The sequence below is a fragment of the Protopterus annectens genome, chromosome 16.part0 (genome assembly GCF_019279795.1).
Source record: "Protopterus annectens isolate FY-2018-M chromosome 16.part0, PAN1.0, whole genome shotgun sequence".
In the NCBI taxonomy this organism is placed as follows: Eukaryota; Metazoa; Chordata; order Ceratodontiformes; family Protopteridae; genus Protopterus; species Protopterus annectens.
The window spans coordinates 39,565,391-39,589,960 of NC_056750.1; the positions used below are offsets into that span (position 1 = coordinate 39,565,391).

Genomic DNA, 24,570 nt, shown 5'->3' on the forward strand with positions numbered 1-24,570 from the left:
GTCTTGGTCCAGTTCCAGACCTCCTGTCACACCTGACAGGTATGATTAATCCAGGTATCTCAAACCTCAAGCTGATAGCGTGGTTTCTCAAATTCCATTATTTGCCAAACAACCGATGCTCTCTTTCCCTGTCCATCATATTCTTTCATCTTCCCATAAGCCTTTCACAAGAAAACTCTACACACATAAATGGAAAAGGGTCATTTGCTGGGTGTAACAAAAACACATTGACCCCTTCTCAGCTCCGAGACCTAGTATACTTTAATTTTTGGCAATAATTTTTAATGAAGGGGCTAGCTCCTTAATGATTAAAGTTCAATTAACAGCAATGCCCAACTTTCAGATTGGATTTGAAAATTCTTCTGTGGCCTCTTCTAAACTTTGTAAAGCTTTTTTGAGAGGCGCACTCCTGCTGAGACTCCCGTATAAGGATCCTAATCCACCATTGGATTTGTACTGCAGGCCTTAATTCATCCTCCCTTTGAACCAGCAACTAATTGTGATCTTAAGTTCCTGACCTGATAAACTATCTTTCTAGTGGCCATTACCTCTGCTAGAAGAATTTCAGGGCCTCAAGCATTGTCATCTAAGCCTCCCTACTTGATTTTCACATGGATACAGTCACATTACGTACCAGTGCATCTTTCCTTCCTAAGGTGGTATCAGAATCCAGTATCAATCCATTAATTTGCCAGTATGCTTTACAAAATTTAATAACACTGCATGTGTTGCATTTATTGGACGTTCATAGGCAGTTTTGTTATTACTTACATAGGACAAAAGAAATTAGGAAGACAGCTCAATTGTCTGTGTCCTTTGCAGATTTGAAATTGGGCAAACCAGTTGCAAAGGGAACTTCAGCCAGATGGATTGCATTTTGTTTATCTGTAACAAGTTGGGTCTAACCTTGATGAAACCTCTAACAGCACACTCAGCTAGGTCCATGGCAACCTCTTCAGTCTTCCTCTCTAGAGCTAGCTTCCATGGACGATGCATGTGCGTCTGCTACTTGGCAAACCCTCATACCTTTATAACGCATTACCAACTGGATCTGGTTTTGACGGAAAGAGCAGCCTTTGGCTCAACTGTACTCAGGAATATCCTTCCTTAGAGTCCACCTGAGATTTAGGTAACTGGCGATTCTATCCCATAGGTTGAGGATAGAATATAAGGACACCACTGTTCTAAATGTTGAGCTCCATATATGTATGGGCCTACTTTGATATTCCTAATTTCCAATAACACCGAACCACACAATATCGAGACGATAATCCTGAACTTTTAAATAACTGAAAGTTTAAAAACTGTAATGTGAAAACATCGAAAGGTAACGTAAAGTTGAAACGGTAAGTATTTAAGTAGTGTGCTATTACTTTAAGGGTTTGTATGTAGTGCCACAAAGAAAATGTGCCCGTTTTCTCAATATAGTGTGATCTCGAAGTTGGTATATTTAATTTGGATTTAGGGGGCTGTGGAGGGGTGTAGCCCCCACAAGGGTAGTACAGGGGGGCATGCCCCTGCAGAAAATAAACCAATATACAAAATTTTATATATCTTTTTAATTTCATGTCATGTCCGTGTCAAATGTCAATAAGCAAGGATGCACCCACTGCTTTGTAGAACATCCTGAAAGTTAGTGTACTGATTCAAAGCCGTGTATGCTTTTAAAATATTGATGTATTTGTTTAAATAAGATGTTTGTTAGGAAAATAAATCTATTGTGATTTTAAATTGGAAGATATTTAGTTTTTCTGAGATGTGTTTTGGTGTACGGCTTGATGTTAATGGATAGTATAAGTTGTTCAATATTTTGATGGTCGAGCTTTAAGTATTTCATCTCGATATTGTGTGGTTCGGTGTAATGGTAATTTGGGATATCAAAGTAGATCCATATATATTTATTGGTCTATGTCAGATGATCAGGTTTTCAAAAACTTGAAGTTCATGTGGTAGAGACCATATGATTGAGTTTCCATCCGAAAACTTGAAACCCCTCAACAAAAATCTACATTTTTCATATTTTTACAGAGGGTCAAGGCTCCTACTGCACCCCCACACCCCCTGCAAATTATATCTACCAACTCCAAGATCACACTACAGTGAGGAAAAGGGTAATTTTCCCGATCCTCACTGTACCTTGATCTCCAGTGAAAAGATTTGAGTTTTCAAAAACTTGATCATATGGTCTTGACCATATGAACTTCAGGTTCTGAAAACTCTATCAACTGATGGGGATCCATATATTTATATATCGGCACTTTTTACTATAGGTAAGTCTGCAAACAAGATCTGGGGTATGTTTGGGGTTGGTGCATTATAGGTAAGGGAGAAGCTCGAGAGCTTTTTGGTTTTTACAGGCTTTAGTAATGGCTAAGTCAGATCCGAGGATCGGATCCGAACCCATCAGTCAAAGAAAAATAAAAATGGACAGTACAAATTGAATGTTGTAGTAAGTACATAACTTTTTTTTGTTTTTTTTAAGTCTTCAAACTTTTACAAAAACATTTACAGTTTAAATTATTATACTAAAATAGACATAATATGGAAACATTGGTTAATAATATATGCATTTAATATTTAAAAAATTCTAGCCATTTTATAAAGAAATTAAAGGTAAGTTAGTATAGTACAAACTGGAATTGCAATATGAAGTGAGAGGGAAAACAGGATTATGGTATATTTAGAGAAAAGCCAGGGAGAGAAATTTGATAGACGTAAGGAAGTGAGTGACGAAGGGAGAGTAAGGACGTGCAAGCTATGAATAGGTATTTGTTCACACTTGGGGGATGTAGTTTATCCTGGTGTTGAGCAAGAAAGACAGCTTTTGGCAAGGAAGTCTTTCAGAGTGGTTTTAAAGGATGGGAGGGAGGGATAACAGGTAAGGAGTTCTAGGCCTGGTTTTAGCAACATGGTACAAGTACAGAAAATGCCCAGCAGATTTGATAGGTTTGTGGATAGGCAGGAGTTATTTGGTCATTGGATTGTAATGACCAACTGGGGACTTAGTTGTGTTGAATGGTATTTAGTGCCGGGCAAGCAGATGGATGTTGGATAATTTTATAGGAGGTAAGAAGCTGTGTATATGTTAGCTAATGGGGTAGTTCTAATACACTTAGGCTTTTTAGTGCAATACAGTGCTGGGTTCTGAAAGGGATGTTTGCTGCAAATTTAGCAATTTTGTTATAACATTGTTCATGTAAATTTTTGTGAAGCCTGGAGGTTAGTAAGGATGGGGAGCACCATAAAGAAGTGTGGGGAGGAGAGAAGTAGTGGTTAAGTAGTTTTTAGTTAAATCAGTGAGAAAGTTTTTGACTGTATAAAGCATTCCTAGTTTTTGATGAGTTTTTCTTTTGTAGTTTTGTATATGCAGGTCTCATTTAAGTTTATTATCCACTGTCATTCCTAACAATTTGCTATGAGAAGTGACTTTTTAATGATTGCATTATCAATAGAAAGGACTATATTTGTTTCTTTCATAAGAGAAGGATTTGGGCAAAACGTAGTTTATTTTTTTTGTTGTTGAGCATGAGTTGAGTTACAAAGCCATGTTTCAATTGCTGTTAAAGCTTCCTGAGTAATTTTTTGGAGGCACGCCATGTTGTCAGATGTGCAAATGACTGTGGAATCATCTGCAAACTGTGCTAGGGTGGCCTGTTGTGTGGAAGGGGTTGATGAAAATGTTAGAGAAGAGGACCAAGGATAAGGGCTTGTTGTACACAGGTGGCACCTGGAAGGTATGGAGAGAGGATGGTGTGCCAATTTACTGATTGTACCTATTGGACAGGTAGCTTTTAAACCAGTGGTCCCCAACCACCAGGCCGCGGACTTGTACTGGGCCATGGAGCACTTCGAACCGGGCCGTCAGGTAAGTGTATGTGTCTGTCTGCCTGTGTGAGTGAATGCGTGCATGAAAGCAAAAAGAGTGTGTGTGTGTGTGTGTGTGTGTGTGTGTGTGTGTGTGTGTGTGTGTGTGTGTGTGTGTGTGATGGGAAGAGTGAGAGCGATGTGTGAATGAATGCAGGAATGAATGAAGTGTGTGTGTGTGTGTGTGTGTGTGTGTGTGTGAGACTGGAAGAGTGAGAGCGATGTGTGAATGAATGCAGGAATGAATGAAGTGGCTCTGTGTGTGTGTGTGTGATTGGAAGAGAGAGCGGTGTGTGAGTGAATGCAGGAATGAATGAAGAAGTGGCTGTGTGTGTGAGATCGGGAGAGTGAGAGCAACGTGTGAATGAATGCAGGAATGAAGTGTGTGTGTGTGTGTGTGAGACTGGAAGAGAGAGAGCGATGTGTGAATGAATGCAGGAATGAATGAAGTGCAAGTGTGTGTGTGTGAGAGACTGGAAGAGTGAGAGCGATGTGTGAATGAATGCAGGAATGAATGAATGAAGTGGCTGTGTGTGTGTGTGTGATTGGAAGAGAGAGCGGTGTGTGAGTGAATGCAGGTATGAATGAGGAAGTGACTGTGTATGTATGAGATCGGAAGAGTGAGAGGGATGTATGAATGAATGCGTAAGTGGATGTGTGGCATGTGGGTGTGATATCGGAAAGTGAGAGTGATGTATGAATGAATGCGTAAGTGGGTGTGACAGACAGTGAGAGCGATGTATAAATGAGGAAGTGACTGTGTGTGTGTTTGACGGGAGAGAGGGAGAGCGATGTGTGAGTGACTGCAGGTATGAATGAGGAAGTGACTGTGTGTGTGATTGGGAGTGTAAGAGTAACGAGTGACGTGTGAGTGAATGAGGGAGTGACTATGAATGTGTGAGAGATGGAAGAGAGTGAGAGTGATGTGTGTGAGTGAATGTGTGCATGAATGCAAAAGAGACTGTGTGTGTGTGTCAGTCAGTCACGGGGGAGAGAGTGAAGAGTGAGAGTGATCCCTGGCAGCAGCAGCAATAAGCTCTGTGTAAGTCTGGACCATACCACTGGGACACATACCTCTCACCCTCTTACTTCAAGAAATCTGGGCAAAGCCAAAAATAGTGGGGGTGCAAAGGTACAAAATAGGGACACTTAAGTACTGCTCTCACAAACTTAGAAAGTTGATAGAAATGCAGGTTTTGCATTAGCATGAATTTTCTGAAGAGTATGAAACTCAACTATCTGCCATTATTTTTGTGACTTCATCCTCAATGATCTGCCAGTGATTTGCCAGAAAACAACAATTTTATGAGAAAAAGACCAAAAATATGATGCAAAAATTTGGACATTCTGCGAAAATCTGTATAGTTGAGAGGTATGCTGGACAGAGCCAAGTAATAGGGACAGATTTTAAAATATTGTTCTTAATAAACTTAAAGTTAATAAGGTTGCCATTAGGTTTACTTACCTCTCGACCATAGTACATCAATGTTATGCTGTTAAGCAGAATGTACATTTTTTTTTTTTGGTAATTGTCTTTTTATTGTACTTTGGAGCTTTTCTCCCCAGGTCTTCTAGGCCAGTCAGGCAGCTTCGTTAAACAAATGTCAAATAAATAAATGTGCACTTTATTATGCGTGCTGGTCAGTCCATGGAAAATGATCTTACATTGATACCGGTCCTTGGTGCAAAAAAGGTTGGAGACCACTGATTAAACCATAGAAGGGTGGGCTGAGTATAGACCTAGTGAGGACATTTGTAGTAGAAATTTGCTGCGACAAACTGTGTTGAAGGCTATAGACAGGTATAGAAATACAGAGGAAATTAACTTGCTGTTATCTCTAGATTTTTGGCAGTATCTGTATAGGTTAGACGTGTAGTGTTGCTACTGTGAGAAAGGTAGAAGCCATCTTGTTGGAGAGATAGGAGTTTAACATTTGTTTTTGATTACATTTTTCAAGTATTTTGTGCAATGGGATAATGTGACTTTTTCCAGAAAGAGGGAATATGGGATTCCTGGATTGACTTGTTTATAAGGATTAAGACAGGACAGGCAGTGCTACTGGCTGCTATTTTAAGGTACTCTCTTGGAAGGTCATCAGCTGAAGTAGAGCATGATTTTGAGTTTGAGTAGTTTTATATAGGATGTGGGCACAGGTTTAAAGGTGAAAGTGGATTTGGTACATGGCTGTTGGGCAAGGTGGGGATTAGATGTTAATGGATCCTTGGTTAGAGATGCTATACAATCTATGAAATAAGAGTTGAATTGTATTGCAGTTTTGAGTTGAGTTATTGAGAAGGGGTTAGGGTTGAATTTTTGGCCAATATGCAGGATTTCTTTAATGGCTATCAAGAATTTTTTACGGTTGCATTTACTATTATTCTGAAAGGTATTTTAGTATGTTTTTGTCTTCATTTATTTGCTTTTCAGTACAATTGCAAAGCAATATGAAGTTTTCAGGATATTGTGGTGTCTAATATTTTAGCCATATCTAAGGTGAGGATTTTTACGAGTTCCTAAAGCACGTAGATGATAGGTTAGTAATAAACATTTCTGGGTTAAACTTGGAAAGGTTGCATGTTGTTATAAGCATGCTGTTTGATGTGTGAGATGTTTGCTTGTATAGATTTGGAGATGATCACTAAGAGTCTGACAGTTGTGGTGGTGTATATACTAGGGTCTGATACTACGATCCATTCTGGACTTTGATGTATTAATGGAAAATGTGGGGCTATTAAATAGTTGTGTGAAACCATACACGTTCAGGCGAGATGTAGGGGAGTTGGTCTTTGTCCACCCAGTTGACATTCCCATCACCTAGTATAGTATTTTTTCTTGTGGAATTGATGTCCTTCAAGGATGCATCTGCAGTCCTAACAAATGGGTTGTCCTGGCCTCAGGCAGCCCTTCGGTCGGCCGGATTCCAAAGTCTGGATCTGGCCTCGGCTGATGTTGCACTTCACCCGACGTCATAGCTGCAGTTCAGCGGGTATAAAGGCATCAGCCGACACCATTTTCCTCAGTCTTTCTTGCCGCGTGGCGCCCGAAGCAGAAGCTGTTTGCAAGTGCCGGTCGGTCAGAACCAGAGATTGCTACTACCGAAGACTTCTAAAAAGCTAAGTACCCCGTTGGGGACTCTTTCTTGCCTCAGCCGATGTCAGAAAAAGTGAATAACTGTTTAACTTGTGGGAAACAAATACCTCATAAAGATTTCCACTCTTACTGCCTACCTTGTTTAGGCCCAGACCACGACGTAGCAGCCTGTCTAGCCTGTGCTTCTTTCAACCGACGGACACTTAGACGTCGGTCGGAATTTGCTGAGGAGTTTTTCGGCTCCGCTTTTGCTTACAACATGCCGTCGGAAACTCCGACTTCACAATTAGCTAAAAAGCGCAAGGAAAAGGACCGACACTCGCGGTCTGCGGCTTCACCGCGAGTGTCTCGGTTTCGGCTGAAACCGAGCCCTCGGTTCTTCCTTCGGCCGAAAGCTTGCCTCCCACCGAGGCCTCATCCAGCATGGCTGAATCTGCTACTGAAATTCCACCTGCTCTTACAGGTTCACAGGATTTATCTGATACTATCCCTTTAGATATATCCACTCCTGCACGTGGAGCTGCTAGGCCCCCTGCATCCATGTCGATTAAGGCTTTTGCCAGGGCTAAAGCAGCAAAATCAACCAAGACTGTGCCTATTAAGACCCCCTCTCACAGGCCTAGCTCTAGTACTCAAATGCTTAGTCTAGCAGAGGATCTCATTTCTTTGATCAGGGATCCCAACCTCACCCTGACAGGGCCTCTCACCCACCTCCAGAGAAGAGGCCTAGAGCAGAGCCCCCCTGAGCCAGTTTCTTCAGATTACTCTTCTGATGATTCAGAAAATACAAACCCTCCAGAAGGCCCTTATTCTCCTTATGAGGACTCTGATGCAGAAGACTTCATTCCTTCTGCCTCTCCGCCTGAGGAATTTTCTTTTGGGGAAACCTTGCATGCTATGAGGGAACAATTTCAATGGCAGGGCCAGGATTTTTCAGACTCTAGGAAAAGGCTTAGGACTTTTTTGCATTTGCCACAGCATAGGCCTTTAGCCATTCCTCTAGTACTTACTGTTGTGGATGATGCATTTAATGATGCTTGTACTGCCCCTGATTCACTTCCTCCGGCCCCTGCTAAGCCCGACAGGTACTACAGGGTTCCGGACACACATTATCATTTGTATAGGGCTCCTTTTGCAGATCCTGAAACTATTTCACAGGGACCCAAGGCTGTAGCAGCTACCTCTGCCAAAAACCCCCTCCCCTCTGAAAGGGAATCTAGGGCCTTAGAGAGATGGGGTAAAAAAGTTTATACTTCTGCTACTCTTTCGGCTAGAGCCTTAAACTGTCAATTCCACATGATTCAGTATCAGGAATTTGTTAGACCAGTTAACTAAAAAACTGTCCTCGCCTGAACCATTAGACAAAAAGTCTCTTCAGGAAATGGTACATAACATACAGCAGGTCAGTAATCATTCCTTAAAATGCGGCTATGATGCACTGGAGGCTTCCTTTAGATCAGCTATGACTGGTACAGTGATCAGAAGGCATGCATGGTTAAAAGAGCAGTCCTTACCAGACCATGTAAAATCAAAGCTCCTAGATGCTCCCATGGATAAGCATAATTTGTTTGGCTCACCTGCACAGCAGGTGCTGAAGAAGGTGGAAGAGAAAGCAAAATCTGTCCAGACAGTCAAGGATTTCTTACAGGTCCAGCCTCCAAGGTTTAGTAGGAACTGGCCTTCCAAGAATTGGTCCTTTCCAGACACCACCAGAGCACAGAGAGGCAGGAATAGGCGCCCAAGAGGCAGGGGTCAATCCAGAGGTGCCTACAGGGGCCGTCAGTGGCAGCCTAACAACCACCGCAGTACTGCCACAGATCCAGCCACTACCACTTCCACAGGACAATCACAGTGACTTGGCTCTGAGACCGCCTACCAGGGAACAACTAGATGCACCCTTAGGCGGAAAGCTAGCCTTATTTTCAGTAAACTGGCATTACATCACAGGAGACAAATGGATTTTACAGACAATAGACAAAGGTTACAGGTTTCACTTCCATACTCTACCAAGGAAGAGAGGAATGCCAAACCTACCTCCAAATCAAAAGACAAAAGCTCTAGAACAAATAGACAACTTAATAAGGATGAGAGCTATAGAAAAGGTACCGTCTATGGAACAAGGGCAAGGATTTTACTCCAGACTTTTCCTAGTGCCAAGAAAAGAAAACCAATGGAGACCGATTCTAGACCTGTCCGCTCTGAACACATATCTCATTGTTCCAAAATTCAGGATGCTGACCCTACAGCAGCTTCTTCCCATGCTGGGCAAGGAGTCTTGGCTGGTAACTCTAGATCTCAAGGAGGCATACCTGCACGTCCCCATACGACCAAATTGCAGAAGATACCTCAGATTTCTTGCAGGATCAGAGCATTATCAATTCTCAGCATTGCCCTTTGGCTTATCTACTGCGCCCAGAGTATTCACGAAATGCCTGGCATCAGTAATTGCTCATTGCAGGCTTCAGGGAATTCAAATTTACCCTTACCTGGACGACTGCCTGTTACAAGCGGACAACAAAAACAAATTAGCAAAAGATTTGAAAAAGGTCATTCATCTGCTACAAGCCCTGGGATACACAGTCAATATAAAAAAGTCAAGGCTGATACCATCCCAGAGGATAACTTTCTTGGGTGCAGAACTGGACACATCAAATCAAATGGCATCCCTCACAGCAGAAAAGCAGAAGCACCTTCCTCTCTATTTAATGGCATTAACAACGCAGAACCAGCTAACAGCAAGGAAAGTCCTGCAAGCCCTGGGTTACATGGCATCCTGCATAATATTGATTCCACATGCCAGACTACATATGAGGAAGTTGCAATGGTACCTAAGGAACTTATGGTCTCAGCACAAGCACAGCCTAGAAACCCAAATTCCAATAATTCCATGCCTGAAGCAAGAATTCCAATGGTGGGCTCAGGCCTGTCAATTGAACAAAGGACTGCCCTTCCACAGCCCTCAACCAAGCCAGACTATCACCACGGACGCCTCAGACCTCGGTTGGGGGCACACATGCTGGACAAGTGCATACAAGGCTTATGGACTCAAGACCAGCTGAACCTACACATAAATCAAAAGGAGATGCTGGCAGTAAAACTGGCAATTCAGACATTCAGACCGTTTCTTCAACAGGGTCAATTGCTGATAAGGACGGACAACACCACAGTTATGTGGTACATCAACAAACAGGGAGGCACACATTCATACCCTCTATGCCGGATGGCAATGGACCTCTGGAATGTGGCCCTGAGCTTCAACATTCAGCTCCAGGCAATATTTGTACCAGGAAAAGAAAATATACTAGCAGACATCCTAAGCAGAACTACCACGGATGCCCACGAATGGATGCTGCATCCAGACATCTTCAAATCCATTACAAGGAAATGGGGACTACCAGAAATAGACTTATTCGCATCCCCACACAACCACCAATTGAAAAAATTCTGCACAAGGACATACCACCCTCTGGCTTGGAAGGTGGACTCCCTATCTTTCAGTTGGGAAAACCTGACAGCATATGCATTCCCACCTCTTCCTTTGATGCACAAGGTGCTATTGAAGATCAAAGAAGACCGTCCAAGGATCATCCTGATAGTTCCAGACTGGCCGAGGCAGCATTGGTACCCATTACTGAGGAGTATGTCTCGGGAACAAATATGGCCTCTGCCCCTAGTTCCCTTACTGCTAACACAGAACAACTTCAAAACCCTGCATCCAAACTTGAAAACGTTGCAGCTAGCTGCCTGGAACATTGCATAAGACAAAATAACCCAGATTTATCTCAAAGGGTTAAAGACATTATCTTGGAGGCTCGCAGACCCTCAGCAAGGAAAACTTATTCAGCAAAATGGAAAAGATATCTCATTTGGAGTGCAGCTAAAGGAGAAGATGTGTCACTGGTAAACATAGCTAACATCCTGGAATACTTGGCAGAACTTTTCCACAATGGCCTGTCCTATTCTTCCATTATGATTCATGCATCAGCTATTTCAGCAGAATACAACATGGACCCTCCAGTCTTCTCTCATCCTCTACTCAGGCAGTTTCTGAGAGGAATTAAAAATGTAAAGCCACCAAGGAAGCCACCATTGCCCGCATGGGACTTGAACTTTTTGCTGGAAAAGTTGACACTCCCTCCTTTTGAACCAGCAGCAACAGCAGAATTACAGTACTTATCATGGAAAACTGCTTTCCTGCTTGCAATCCCTTCAGCAAGAAGGGTTTCTGAATTACAGGCATTAATGGCAGTACAGCCCTTCCTTATCTTCCATCAAGATAGAGTGTCCATGAGAACTAATCCTACTTTTATGCCAAAGGTGGTCTCCAGGGTATCTCTAAACCAAGCTATCCACCTACCTACATTCTTCCCCAACCCACAGAACAGGGGAGAAAGATTATTACATACCTTGGATGTACATAGGCAATTGCGCTACTACCTGGACAGAACCAAGAGCAGTAGAAAAACTGACCAGCTACTGGTAGCATATGCAACAGGAATGGAAGGAAAAGCAATTTCAAAACAGACAATCTCAAAGTGGATAGGAAATTGCATTAGATTTTGTTGCTCTTACCATGGAAAGACAACTCCAGAAAACATCAGACCTCACTCCACAAGGGCTACAGCCACTACTACAGCTTTTTTACGAGGAGTGGCTACCAAAGACATTTTAGAGGCTGCTACTTGGAGCTCCGTGCATACATTTGCCAAGCATTATAATCTACCCTTATACTCCAGATCCCGAGCAGGTTTTGCCACTGCTGTTTTGCAAGGGATCTTAACTACACCATAATCTAATTATTACCTCCTCCCCCAGTTTGGCTATGGTATTCTACCCATTTGTTAGGACTGCAGATGCATCCTTGAAGGACATAGTACAGTTTTGTACCTACCATAAATGTAGATGTCCGAGAGGTATGCATCTGCAGTCAGGATTACCCACCCTCCTTCCCCTCTGTGGTACTCCTAGGGTATTTGCCCATCTTGTAGCTAGCTGGGGGAATCTATTATGGTGTATTTGTTTGTATATATGTATATACTTGTTTATTTCTATTTGCTCTCTATTGTTTGGAAACATTTGCATTTATCCAAATTTAGCCTTCCTAGAGGGCTCCTGGCATCTGGGGCAAGAAACACTGAGGAAAATGGTGTCGGCTGATGCCTTTATACCCGCTGAACTGCAGCTATGACGTCAGGTGAAGTGCGACATCAGCCGAGGCCAGACCCAGACTTTGGAATCCAGCCGACCGAAGGGCTGCCTGAGGCCAGGACAACCCATTTGTTAGGACTGCAGATGCATACCTCTCGGACATCTACATTTATGGTAGGTACAAAACTGTACTTTATGGATATTCACTCTAAGGATATCTTCCAGTAGAGCTGTATTGTCCCAGGAGGGATGTAAAGGACAGTCAGTAATTCATATGTTTTGTTTGTAACTGTTTATTTTCAGGAAAGTAATAGGAAGGTCTGCTAAACTGAATTTTGGTACTAGTTTGTTGTAAGGGGAAATGCTGTAGTTTTGGGGAAATACTAAGGCAATGCCGCCATCTTTACTCTCTGTATGGTCATTACGGATGATATTATGGCCATGAAGTGCTATTTCAGAGTTGTTTAAGCCAAGTTTCAGTGGAAAATATCAGGCTTATGCTGGGTAATCCAAGCATGTAGTTCAGCAGTTTTATTTCTCATCTTTCTAACATTTATGGCAGTAAAAGTTGCATTGCCGGGGGTTGGGGACTAACCGTTGTGGAGATGGAGTAGTGTGTGTCTTGATGCTTGTTGTGATATGTGAGGGTGAATGTCTCCTAGAAGGATTTTAGTGTATTGGGGAATTAATTAATGCTTGTTTTGGGGAAGCGTTTTGTTTTGAGTTGAAATGGACTTATCTGTATTTGGGGTACAGCTGAGGGGCATCATTAAATATGTTTGATGCAACGTGTAGAGACTGTAAAAAGGAAGTATGGATAGGTAGTTGTGACAGAGCTGGAGAGATGTAGAGAGCTGTTATAGAGTCATGGTGGGATGAGAAATGGTCCAGTAGCAGGAGAATAGAGGGTAAATGGAGCAATAGCATGATTGATTAAAGGGATCTGCATTTTATTTATGGCAGGTAATAGGGAAGAAGGAATCGAGAAGGAAACAAGGAGTTGGAGGCCACTAGGATATTTATTGGTGGTGGTGTCTGAAAGCTGGGAGAAGGTAGGTTAGAAAGACGAATTTTCTATGAAGGAGGAGAGTTAGGTTGTCCTAGTATCTTCTCTGGAATGTAAAGAGAGGTTTAAAAGGCCAGAGATTGAGAATGTAGGCAAAATAGAAAGATGTGAGGGTTTATTTGGAAAAAGTAGAAAATACACTGTACAACAGATAGGTGCTGTTAGGGAGGGGTGTGAGTATAAATGGTTATAGTGCAAAGCAGTATGGGAGAGAAGAAACTTGGGAATGGTGCTAAAAACATAAATGGAAGTTGAGAATTAGGTAAAAAGTATCGGGAGTGTTAGTATGGTAGTAGTAAGTTTGTCTGGGGGGATTAGGCAATGAGAGTCACAAGTGAAACGTGTATGTGGGAAGTGTAATAGTGCAGTAAGAGGGAAGCGAATTCAAATGTAGAGAGGCCGAGTGCAGTGGGTTCCACACCCTCATGTCAAATTATAACTCAGATAATCCGTTTATAGACGGTACAAAGCAATTAAAGGCACAACCAATTTTTTTCATTTCGTGAATGCAGAAACCAGGTGACTAGAGAGACTATGTAACTGGCATATACAGTGTAATCTGCTGGTCAAGAGTGGACGTGAGAGTGCAAGGGCTTCTCCTTTTGGAGGGGCAATTTATGCTTTTCAGGACAGGGCAGGCATGTATTTGACAGGTTAAAGTTAAACAACAAGGTTCTTCATGGTAGCCTTTCATAACTGTACAAAGACAAAATTCTCAGTGAAATCTTTTTGGAGTTGGACATTGTGGCAGAGCTTCTGCAGTATTGGGGTCAGATGTCGTTCACCATAGGGTCTGAAAGAAAAGAAAAAGCTCTTATTAGATGGTAATATTGTATTGAGGCAATAAATGTAATACTTATTATAAAAATAGAGCAAGGACCACAGTGAGTCAGAGCAAGACAATGTGGGGAAATTATAAGAGAAGAGATGGTAGGAATGTTTATGAATGTAAGTTCAAAGCAAGTTTAGCAGGAGGTATGGTGATAGAGAACCAAACTAATACAATGCAGATATAGAGCTGTATAGAGCATATTTTCATGCACTGCACTGATGAGCACAATATAAAACCATCATTTAGTAAACATTCACAGATTAGCCAGCTCATCAAAAGTGTTATGTATACCAAAACACCACCAAGGTATATTACATACATTCTTAAAGGGCATAGGTAGGTACTAGGCTGTCTGCCCGAAGGCATTTATAAGCCTAGCCAGAATGTGTTGGCTTTTGCTGTCCCCTTATATTAGTTCCCTGTGCCTCTGTCCAGCAGAGCCGCTAAAATGATCCCTGGGGTAAACTTGGTTTCCCATCCACTTGTCAAGGTTTCTCTTGAAGAGTGTTGGCGAGGACCTCTGCCTAATATAGATTAGAATCTTATTCCGAAGCCTGGGAAGTCTCTGGGACAGGAATCTATCCCTTCAGCACGTCCTATTTGTTGTTGTGGTGAGGTTTAGATCCCTAGAGCTTGTGGCTCGAGGGGATATGGTTTTCTTTAGGTGGAACATGTCCATCAATTCTGGGTTGGACATGGCCTTTGTATATCAGGCAGAGATCACTTCTGAGTAGGCGGTATGCAACCGAGTACAGCTGGAGTTTCTTCAGTCGAGCTGCATAGGGCATCTGTTTGAGGCCAGTGATCCTCTTGTTGAGGTACTTCTGTGGTCTTTCCAGCTGTTGCAGGTGTCTTGTAAGGTACATCCCAAATGGGGTGTTGTACTCTACTCATCATTCATCAGACCCATCATAGAGGGGCACAATGACCTCTTTTGATCTGGATGCACACCCTCTTGTGATTAGGTGGGCCACAGAAGAACTTTCTAACCACTTTGGCAATGTGATTTTCAAAGGAGAGATTACCATCTACTTGGGTCCCCAGATCCCTTATCACGTCTTCCGTATTTAGGGGATTACCATCTATGTGGTAGTTTGTGGGTAGTTTGTTTTTTCCAAAGGGGATGACTATGCACATTTTGGCATTTAGCTTGAGGCCATGATTTTGATACCAGCTATCCATCTCAGCGAGACCCTTTTGGAGGATGTCTGACAGCTGGAGAATCAGTTATAGCCCCTAGTTTGCAGTTGTCTGTGAACTTGGAACTTGGTCAGCCGTAGTCCTCCTGTGCTTGCCTGTACCTCTGAGAAGTATATGCCGAACAGGAGGGGTCATAGGACTGAGCCCTGGGGAACGCCACTTATAACCGGTTTAGAGTTGGACCTAGCTCCCGCAACTCTCACCATGTGGGTTCTGTCTGTGAGCCAGTTGGCAACACATCTTGTGACGTAGGGGTTTATGTTCAGGCCGGTGAGCTTGTCTATAACACCAGAATGGAGAATGGTATCGAAGACCTTTGCGTGGTCTAGGTAGGCTGTGTGTACCACCTTTCCCTCATCTATAGCCTTGGTAACTTTCTCAAAGAAGTCCACCAGGTTTAGGAGGCATGATCTACCCTTAAAGTTGAACTGGGTAGGGTCCAGTGTTTGGAGGTTCCCAATGTCTCTGTTAATGAGTTTCCATGATCCATAGCCTTGCAGACCAAGCTAGTCAGGCATGTAGGGCGATAGTTCCCAGGGTCTGTTGTGGCTCCACCTTTGTGGAGTGGAGTAACCGTTGCTGTGCGCCACTCTATGGGTACGTAGCCTGTGTAGAGGCTGAGTTTGAACAGTGTGTTTAGGTGAGGGGTTAGTTCGTCTTTGAGCTCATGTAGGACGCAGCCTGGAACACCGTCCGGTCCCATTGATGCTGTGTTTTTGGCTTTGGAGAGGGCTATTTTAACCTGAGTGTCTGTGATTACAGGTGCTCTAAATTCTTCTTGTATGGTTATGGGCCCTTTTTGGGGTGAGAGGGGGGTGAAGTTTGCACTGAACCTGTCTGCCAGGATGTTGGCGATATCAATTGGTTCAGTGTATTTTGTGCCATTCTGCACTAACTCCGAGCAGATCTGAGCATTGCCACTTAGATTCTTGACATAGCTAAAGAATGCCTTGTGGTTATCTTTGAAGTCTTTGGCAATTTTTCTTTCGAAGCTCAGGCTCAACATACATAAACCGTATCTGAGCTAAATGAAATAGATAAAATGCAGCACTCTACCAAGGTCTTTTCATTGCTCTACACCATCTTATAACAAATAGAAGTCTAATGACGTATAACGCTTACCTGCACTGTGAAGGAAGATGGTGACTGAGTAGAAGAGGAGGCAGTAGTAAGGGGGTATTTAGCAGTGCATTCTACTACAGTGACCCTCCCAACCTCAGATCAAATTATAAGAGAGAGCAATCAGGTTATAGCCAGTGCAAAGCAATTAACAAAGAACTATAGTGGTAGGCTAGAAGGGCATTATTACCTGTGCCTGAATTATTTGTATGCATTGAAGTATGTAAGCATTACCTAATCTAAAATTAAGGTTCTTCATGCTAAAACACGTTACTGCCTGTGTTTTGTTACACTGATTGCTGTCTATTCTTTTCTTGTCTGTGTTTTTCTTCTAGATGTAAAAAAAAAACAGCTTTATGCTTTCAGAAATCATTAACTTTTAACTCTAAGAACTAACTTTAAAACAAAATTGTGCACTGTTCTATTAAATGCATTAAAGTATTAAGGCTGATGTGGAGGCTGTTTTATTCACTTCCCAGAATTTCAAACATTATTTTTCACTGACCTGCTTGCCATTGTACCTCTAAAGTTTACATTTCCCTTAACAAAGATTGCTCAGCACTCTTAAGATTAATTGCTTACACCTGCAGACAACTTGTCTCCATGTAAAAGTAATCGGCAATAAGAAAAAAAAAGCTAACAACTTTGCAGATGCATGAAGGAATCTTTGTAAATGTCACTCATCAGTACACAATTTCCCTAGCCAACTGCCTTCAGCTGCAGACTTGTTTCCATTAATACCTTTAGTATATACAACTGTCATTGCAAAGACTCCCTCTATATAAACACACACACACACACACACACACACACACACACACACACACACACACACACTTAAAATACTCATGACTACACACTATACAAAACTGCTTTGCAATATAACATGTAGTTTATATCTTGAAATGTTTTCTATATTTGCTAATATGAACAAAAATTTTTACTTAGTTACTTATTTTCCCCTTGAGTGGCCTTTTAAACATTAATGGCATAAAGTGGGGGGTATATGCTTTAATGTCCACTCACATGTTTAACAAGCCACTTTTTCTTGCTAATCCATATTTCACAGATGTGATTTATGCTTTATACTCTCTCATGCACTCACTAATTTCAGTGTTGCTGATCAGCTTCCTGATGTTCTCCATCTCCGAACACCAGACTCTGGTTCAAGTCCAAGGCGCTTCTGAGTTTTCTAGTCAGCTCCTGTGCTTTTGTTGTCTCTGAAGCATTTTCCTTTGGAACATTGAAAAAGCTTACACTGGTAAATCTGTCTGAGTTTTATAGTGCATGGCGCATCAGAATTGCACGCAAATATCAGTTAAGTAACATCCTGGTTCAGCACTACTTTAGAACGAGACCCGACCTTAACATCGCTTAGAAGGGGTGCTTAACAATTGTTAAGAAACCCCTATGCTGTTAACATCATGTCTGGTACTGTAGTAGCACTGAACCAGAGTGGTGTGCAACTATTGTCCGAGTGTAAATAGCAGCAGAACATGAATCAGGTTAATTTAAACTCCATTTCTGTTTGCTGTCTACATTACACTCACTAAAAATGTATTTGGGAACATATAAAGAAGGGAATATATAAAGAAATACAACAGTTCCCAATTGAATTATCGGCTTTCAGTGGTGGCACAGCACCTCCCATTTTTTTCCCAGTAACTAGTAGTATATGGAGCTGGTAAATCTCTATGCACTGCAAAGAATTATCATCACATCTCCAGTCATTAACTGAATATTATGTGTTTTTGACATGGGTGCTGAGATTCACTTCTTGAGCTTTCCTCTTGACTTGAATGTGTTTGCATCCATTGTCTTGAACACACAGTAACCAAGTTGCAGTTGTCAGCCTGATTATAATCCTCTAGATTGTCAAAAGAATGAGAAGCAGAGCTTCCTTCAGCTTACGGACTCGCTTTCTGTTGGATAAACTATTTTATTTCCTCCTTAGCTTGTTCTACATCAGAAAATGTCTGATTTTTCAGGGAAAAATATTCTGAAGACAGCTGGGTACAGTAGCTTGAATCTCACACCTGTCTGTCGACGTTCTGATTGCTGGGCTGAATTAGCTTTTTTTCTGCCTGTTGTACAGTGAATACTCATTTTCCACAAGCATTCTGCTGTCTCCTATTTTCAATATTTTTCCTTGCTGCAATTTTTTTGTCAGGAGAAACTCTAATGCTGGTATGATTGCATCTTTACTAATGTAGGTCTTCGATGCTTTCTCATGTACAGATTTGGAGCATACACTCAATGTGTCCTTTCAGTTGACATCCTGCTGTGGAACACAGCTCATTTGAGGTTTTCTCTCTGAGCTCTCTAACTCTACTGTTATTTGAACTTCTCTTTTTGAAAAGCCCCGTACTTAGCCAGCATTTTCTTCATTTTGCCCTCTGATTTTTGCAGTTTTATCAGTTCATCTAAATAGCTAGTTGAAGTTTATGATATTTTAACAGCCTTTTGTTTGAATTAATATAGTCCTTCAATGTTTCATTTATTTTAGTCACATCTGAGTACATTTTAGTTTTTCATCTAAATTACTGGAAGCCATTTCTTGAGCCAAAGCTGAAGCTTGAACTGCTTTTTGTTGAGCAGCTGCAGGATAGCCAGTGTTTTCTCTTAACCTTTTCTACTTGATTTTCTTTCATGTCCCCCAAATTTTTTCTTTGCTGTCATCCAGGCAGTGTGCGTACTAGCCAGTAACTGATTTTTTTTCTCAAGTTGGCAATTTAACTGGCTCTTATTTCTAGGTTAATCTTTTTTACAATGAGTTTAAAAAGAAGCTGCTGTTCAGCATGTAGTCATCTTGGAAGTCCAAACAGTTCATAGCCTTAATTACCTGCAGTAACCACCCTTGGTGATGCATCCTGAGTTTCCTGGAATCCTTGACTGAATCACCATAGAGTTAAGTAGGGCAAGGACCAACAGAATGGTTGGTATTCCCAGCCTAAAGGAAAGAAAATGTTTGCTGTTTCTGTGGTCGTGCTGATTAAGGTGACAGTATTGCCTGTGCCTGAAATCTTAGCTTTTACACAAAATCTAAAAGCCTTATGGCCTTCCCTTGCAAAAGGAACATCTTCACAGAGAATGACTGTATACATTGTAGTAATTAATCCAGAAAAGTGCATATTAAGAACCATGGACAAGACTGTCACAGCGTTTAAAAAGATTGTGTGACAGTCAGGAGAGGTATATGCATAATTAAAGTGAACAAAAAGCAACCTCACCATAAACCACCTTCTTCTTTCGGCTTTTTCCCCGGTTAGGGGTCGCCACAGTGGATCACCTGTCCGCTCATGATTGGCAGTGGAGATTTATGGTGCTGAGGTGCCAGCCCAGTGCCCAACCTTCCACAGAAGGCACACGCACACACTCACACCTAGGGCCAATTTGGAGTGTCCAATCCACCTACAGCATGTCTTTGGGATGTAGGAAGAAACCAGAGCATCCGGAGGAAACCCACGCGACCACAGGGAGGACATGCAGACTCTGCACAGAAGGCACCCCAGCCGAGAATTGAACTGGAGAACCTCTTGCTGTGAGGCAGCAATGCTAACCGCTGCACCACCGTGGCCACCCAACCGCACGATAAACCAGTGGATAGAAAAGGCAACTGGAGAATTGAACCAAGCAAATTTTAATATATTGAGCGCTTTCATCCGCCAAATGGCCGGACTTACTTCATCAGAATGACTCTGATGAAGTCCTGCCATTTGGCGGATGAAAGCACACAATCTATTATAATTTGCTTGGTTCAATTCTATAGTTGCCTAATTAAAGTGATGTGCTAAGGAAGCCAGTGCATTTTAACAATTTTGTGTTAAGCATATGTTCATGTGGAAGTGTTTACTGTTCATGGGCAGGCAAGATTAACAGTCTTGTTCTCTTGTAAACTGAATGCAGCTTGAAAATAGCCGGACTTACTTCATCAGAATGACTCTGATGAAGTCCTGCCATTTGGCGGATGAAAGCACGCAATCTATTATAATTTGCTTGGTTCAATTCTATAGTTGCCTAATTAAAGTGATGTGCTAAGGAAGCCAGTGCATTTTAACAATTTTGTGTTAAGCATATGTTTATGTGGAAGTGTTTACTGTTCATGAGCAGGCAAGATTAACAGTCTTGTTCTCTTGTAAACTGAATGCAGCTTGAAAATAGGTTTACTTTTAGCTTCATCTTTCATGATCACTTACTGAGGAAATTTTATAAATAAAAATGTATCTTCTTCCTCTAAACAGAAGAGAGAGGCTAAACAGACCGGAGGAGGTTGATGCACTGTAGCAGTCATAGCATATGTTTTAGTATTTCCAAAAAATCTTACTCTAATACAAATTTCAGAGTAGGATCTGTGGGGTGAGAAAGAGCAATAGGCATTCCAAAATCTTTAGCACTATTGTCCTTTTTTAGAAATGGACTTATTCAGAAAGCAGAGCTGTTCAAACTGAAGTGTGTGTGAAGTAAAGTTAAATTTGAAGCAGCTGTCTTTCAGCTTATTCTCACACTGACCACATGTGTACAGGAACAAATTTGCATTCAATAGTGAGGTTGGATACAGTAAAAGTTAAGCAACAATCCACAACTGTGTGTGGGTGTTTGATGATTTACCCATGGTAGGTGTGGTTTGGCAAGCCGGTACGTGAAAATCAACTGCCAGTCATTAGCGGACTGGAGTTCCGCTGTGGCGACCCCTCACCGGGGAAAAGCCGAAAGACAAACAAACAAGGTGTGGTTTGATCAAGAGGGAAAGCCCAACTGATTAAACAAAACCAGCTGTGGATAAATCCTGATATACCCACAAACAGGAGTGAATTATTGTTATTGCACAGTTACATTCTTTAAGAAAGAAATTGCTTGCCTTTCTTAAATAATGTCTTTGTTGAAAGGATTTGCAGTGTTCTTTGCATTCTTCCTTGTTTACTGATGTACTATGTATGGGACTTGCATTCCCACGCTTACACAGTACAATGCAGGAGAAGAAAAGTGAATATCCACTGCATTTTTTTACTTCAGAGATTTTGTGAGGAACAGTGCAGAAATCCGGGTACATTTCTGATTTTTCAGTTTTGCAGAACATACTTGATTTTTCTCATATTTTGCTCTGTCCTGTAAGCATATGCCAATAGAAAGTTTGGCTGCTCAATGGCACTTTAGCATTCAGACTTTTTTCCTATTGGTATATGCTCAATTTACAACAGGCACAATGGGTGGACTTGTCTAATCATTCTGCTCGTTTTTGAATAGCAGTGAGCTGTTATTGTATCATTTCCTGTTTACTCTAACTAGTTTCCTTGAGGTCACTAGCATTCCAGGTCATAGTTGTAAAGCACATGTTCATTAGGCTGACCACATCATACTTTTTGTCAGATGATTAATGTTAATAGTATGCATGTTGCTTCTCCATCCATTCATACAATAGGTTAATAAATTCACTGAATCACTTCAAGGAAATGTTTATTTCTTTTTGTGTGCATGTGTATTGGGGAGGTAAGGGAGGAGTGCCAGCTGCAGGATGACCCATTTCATCAGATTGTAGGTAGCATATCTTAAAACTGGCTTGATGTTTACTGTGCAACAGAATGCTTAGTGTGCTTCTGTGATTTGCATGTACAAGCTGAGCAATATAGTGTGAAGACATAAGAGAAGAAGCAAACTGAAAATAGCCAGAGGGTGCAGCTGCCCTACGCTTTCCCTTTCACTTTGTTTGGAAGTGAGGAATTTATTGCTTTCTGCAGCAGTTCATAGGCTGATTGTCTGATAGTGGAAACATTCAAATGAATCAAAACCTGGCTTGATAGTATCTGGATTTTCTGGTGAAACTGTTGAGGTACACTCATTAAAGCATTGTGTTGATGGGTCAGGGATCACTGTTACAGACATGCCTGATTAGCTTGTCTTCCTTGGCAAGCTTGAATACAGTGCTATGTAGGAATGATAAGTAATTAGGGAACGCTACCATATGAGTGCACAGTGCTGTGCAGGAATGATGCTAATTAATTAGGGAATCCTGCCATGTGAGTGTACAGTGCTGTGCAGGAATGATGCTAATTAATTAGGGAATGTTACCATGTGAGTGTACAGTGCTGTGCAGGAATTATGCTAATTAATTAGGGAACGCTTCCATTTGAGTGTAACTTGATCTGTTTTCTGATGATTATTAAAGGTCATGTACATCTGAAGTACAGAATAACTGCTTGTTATGAAAAAAAGAAGCTTTGAGATTTGATGTTGTAGCCAAGAAGGTGCCTCTGACAGAGTGCTTTCCCTAAGAGGAGTGGAAAAACTGCAATGTATTCTGCTCCTGAGAGGCATTAACTAGCTTGCTGGTAGCAATTTTTTCCACTGGCAAGTGAAGTGTTTCAAAGGAATGACATCAGAAATGTGTTTTCTGCCCAAGGGAAGGTTTGTATGTCATACTGGTAGACTCAGAGCAGATAAGGTGTCAGCCTCTGATCAAGCTTCAGCATTTAAAATGAGTAGCACAGACTTCCTGTGCAGCAGTTTAGAAAGTGAAACAAAATTACCAGCAGAAGTTATTTTGTTAGCTTGGCTGTGTAGTTTTAGTCAGCACTGTAGGCAGCACAGAGCAGGGCACATTCTCTGCAGTTGTGCTGTGGTTAATGACCTGCTAAGACCACCAGTTTGGCCACAGAGGGTTTGTGCACTCATTCACAGTCAGGTTTTTCTAGTTATATTCTTGCATCCCTGTTAGGTGCAAACATGTCATGTGTATGTTTGTGACCAAGAATGGGTATAGATAAAGTACTCTGCAGGCAGGTGCATTTTCAGGAAAAGGAATCTGTGATGGCAAGGTGAGGAGTCTTTTATTCCCAATATAAATAATAATTGTCACCTGGGACTTTTATGAGTCCAGGGTACATTACAAATCAGAGGAAGATAGATGTACATGGCTTCTTTGTATTGTAACTGTTTGTTATATGTTTATATGTGATTTTTGTAGGCATGTCTCTAAATGTGTTAATTTTGTGCACCTTGTTTTACTTGAAAGTGATTTTCAATGTTAAAAATCCTTATGTGTGATTTCAGTTTTTCTAAGCCTCAAAGCTCGATAAAGTAAAATGTTCTCCTTCCAGTTGGTGGCATTATTACATTGTCCAACAACACTTGTGTCAGCTCCTTAAACAGTTGTGTGGGTCTTACTAGTTGTTGCAGGTGAAAAATATAAAGAGATTATTTTCCAAGTAACCTGGGGATGGGACTGGAATTGAGAAGAACACTAAGTAACATGAGGTGTATACGGAAGAGAATATGGTAAAACTCCTCACGGGGGTCCACTTTTAAGATGGTTACTCTGTCAGGGCTAACACATTCCATTCTTAGTGTATAATGAAAGGACACGGAGATGACAATGTGAAGCACAGGGCTCACACTACAAAATGGTCTAATGAAAGGACAGGGAGATGACAATGTGAAGCACAGGGCTCACACTACAAAATGGTCTAATGAAAGGACAGGGAGATGACAACGTGAAGCACAGGGTCACACTACAAAATGGTCTAATGAAAGGACAGGGAGATGACAATGTGAGGCACAGGGCAAACACTGCAAAATGGTCTAATGAAAGGACAGGGAGATGACCATGTGAAGCTCAGGGCGCTCACACTACAAAATGGTCTAATGAAAGGACATGGAGATGACAATATGAAGCACAGGGCTCACACTACAAAATGGTCTAATGAAAGGACAGTGAGATGACAATGTGAAGCACAGGGCTCACACTACAAAATGGTCTAATGAAAGGACAGGGAGATGACAATGTGAAGCACAGGGCTCACACTACAAAATGGTCTAATGAAAGGACAGGGAGATGACAATGTGAAGCACAGGGTCACACTACAAAATGGTCTAATGAAAGGACAGGGAGATGACAATGTGAGGCACAGGGCTCACACTACAAAATGGTCTAATGAAAGGACGGGTAGATGACCATGTGAAGCTCAGGGCGCTCACTACAAAATGGTCTAATGAAAGGACATGGAGATGACAATGTGAAGCACAGGGCTCACACTACAAAATGGTCTAATGAAAGGACAGTGAGATGACAATGTGAAGCACAGGGCTCACAATACAAAATGGTCTAATGAAAGGACAGTGAGATGACAATGTGAAGCACAGGGCTCACACTGCAAAATGGTCTAATGAAAGGACAGGGAGATGACAATGTGAAGCACAGGGCTCACACTACAAAATGGTCTAATGAAAGGACAGGGAGATGACAATGTGAAGCAC

The 24,570-nt window shown here is 41.7% G+C and overlaps 1 protein-coding gene across 1 annotated transcript in view; it reads left to right on the forward strand.

Annotated features, from left to right (window-relative positions):
* Positions 1-24,570, forward strand: part of RAPGEF1 (Rap guanine nucleotide exchange factor 1) — a 2,911,094-nt gene that overhangs the window by 1,367,324 nt on the left and 1,519,200 nt on the right. The window lies entirely within an intron of this gene.